Raw genomic sequence first — 2,722 nt, 5'->3', positions numbered from 1 at the left:
CATGATTCTTAAGACATTGGTGAAGGAATTTGAGGAGCCCTGAATATGTCATGGGCAACGAATGTCTCCCAGGAGATATTGAGGAGGTTAATATGATGTAGCACAATCATCTAGATTAAGGAATAGTGGTAGAGACTACTCATCTACTGGGGGTATGGCTTTTTTTGTACAAAGTAGGCCATCTTCTCAATATTCCTAAACAAGAAATAAGGGATTTTCAACATCCTCACCCTTGTAAAATGCGTGAGAAGCTTGATGTGATAAGTGTACAATCTGGAAAATCTGCCCTCACAAGCGAAATATTTCACGATGATCTTCTTCATGGGGACATACTTGCCCTCAAGGAACCTGAAAGGAAAAATCGTCTTTGCTTAATTTATGTACCTAGATTTGATGTAGGGCTCATAATAGTGTTCATCTAGGTCCTGTTCCTTATACCATTTCTCTCCCACATTTGGAATCCTAGTTGCATCTGTAATGATGGAAGGTGAAACTATGAATGTCACCCCAACAATATTCACCTTGTTGTCATGAAGATTGGCTACAAAAAGTGTGGTGAGCTCAGGATGGTGTTGAACTCTATCCACCTATTCATAGAACTCATAACACCCTAGGTGCCTGAAACAAGTGACAACTAAATGAGAGGCCTGCAACTCTCTAAGGTTTGATGGATCTTCCTTGATAATTTTTCCCCCCTTGTGTGCTTTGCTTTGACGAAGAGGTCTACTTGTTGAACTGTCACTGCCAGTGTTTTTCTCCTCCTCATAATCTCTATCTCCTCTATCCATGTTTTCCAAGCTTTGAGGCTATGTACTCCTAGAAAATGGATGGAGGGGGTGAGTATGGGTGATTAGGAATAATGGAAGGGTAAGTGACCTTGTGGGGCATTTGGTGGACTAGGTAAACATGAAAATGAGTGGGAGGGTAAGAACCATGAAAATGAGGGAGTGGGGCTATGGTTTTACGGTATTTCTTTGGGGATGAAGGAAAAAAAGATATGGAGTGATATAGAGTGATATGGAGTGATATAGAGTTTTATGTAGGAGGGGTTTAGGGTTTTATGGATAAGTGATGGGAGGAATAGTAAGGGTTAGGATTTTAAGGCATAAATAGAGAATATTCTAGGGTTTCACATTTAGCATAGCAAATTATCCTCAAATGCATTAATTGAAAGCCAAGGGTGAAGTTTAGGGGCAACACTTACTTGTTTGAGGACCAAAGAAAGAAAATTTGGTGTTTTTGGGTGGCAAGAGGGCATTTTGGCCCTTGTTGGCCCTACACATAGTGCCACCTATAGGTGCGTAGTGCCTCTTTCTATGCACAACACTGTTCAGATGAACATTGGAGAATCTGCCCTGCATGCAGTGCTCCCTTCCTTCGCGCAATTCTCCCTCCTCTATGCACAGTGCCTCCACAATTGTTTCCTCCAACTTGCAGGTTGATTTTGACTATTTTCTCAGTGTCCAAATTAGGTGTGGGATAGCTCATTGGAAAAAATTTCGAGTATAATCTCCATATCTTCCTTTAGGTTTCAATTTGGAGCTCATTTCACCTATCAAAAACGCAACCTCCCAAAACGGGGGAAAAAATGCAGAATGAGGGTGAAAAAATGCAGAGTGTTGCTGCAGGCAACTTTTGGAGGTCTTCATCAACTACCAATTGAGTGCATTATAGCTCATGGGGAAACTATGGTTGTCTATTTATCATTTGACTCATCAAGCAAGTCATTTGGACACTCCAGCGAAGAGAAAGCTTGATTTCCCAACGTCACTAGAGAAGTACAACAACTCTCCTGTTGGCAAATGATTGTTTGGACATTTCTCCCAAACCGTGAGAACTGTGTAAAAACCAAAGGACACTTTTATTCTTGTGTCTATGATGGACAAAAACCTCTCTCACATTTTTCAAATTCATCTTTCTGTGCTCAGAAACATCATTTGAATAAAACCTATCCTGATGTGTGGAACATGGGATTTGTGGAAATGAAGGGGATGAGGGGCTTCTTGATCTAGGTCTAGGTGTGAAAAAGGACCCTTCCAAGACCTTTTAATTTCATGATGTGTTAAATTTCATTTTTAAAAGAAACATAAATGAATATGTATGCGTGTTGTAAAGAAGAGGAACACGACAATCATTAGCACATGAAAACATAAGACGTTGATAACAAAGTTCATCTAGGACATTGCATTAAGTGATATCAATAGTAATTATGTACACAAGAGATGATGTTGAAGTGGCTTTAAGAGATGCTCCACTAAAAGAACTCCCAATCAAAAGACTCCTATCAGTATGACACAAAACTCATACACGATGAGCATCCCGCCAACATGGCATAAAAGGGATCTCAAAGCAAACATGCATGGAAACACATGAGTATCCCATCAACACACAACAAAGGGATCTCAAAACACAACATGATGAATCATCACAACAAGTACATCACATAGGCGATTCCACGTCACATCAAGAAGGAATCATAAAAACGAGGAATAAACAAGATCCTGCATCAACATCAATCATGGATCTGTGCAGCACAATGCATAAAGAAGAAGTACATCAACACATAATATGCCTCACAAAAAGGGGCCATCTAAAGAAAAATATTTCAAACTATTGAAGCTTTCTGAACCATCCATCTCACGACATCGATCACATGAAAATGACTGAGCGCACATGAATGTGGACATGTGCACTAGCACTTAGAAAAGTGGCTTGAAAATGA

The sequence above is a fragment of the Pinus tabuliformis genome, chromosome Q (assembly GCF_031772625.1).
Source record: "Pinus tabuliformis cultivar Carrire ecotype Pingquan chromosome Q, CPIR1, whole genome shotgun sequence".
Taxonomy (NCBI): Eukaryota; Viridiplantae; Streptophyta; class Pinopsida; order Pinales; family Pinaceae; genus Pinus; species Pinus tabuliformis.
The sequence above is the reverse complement of the archived record's forward strand: the minus strand, read 5'-3'. Positions refer to the sequence as shown.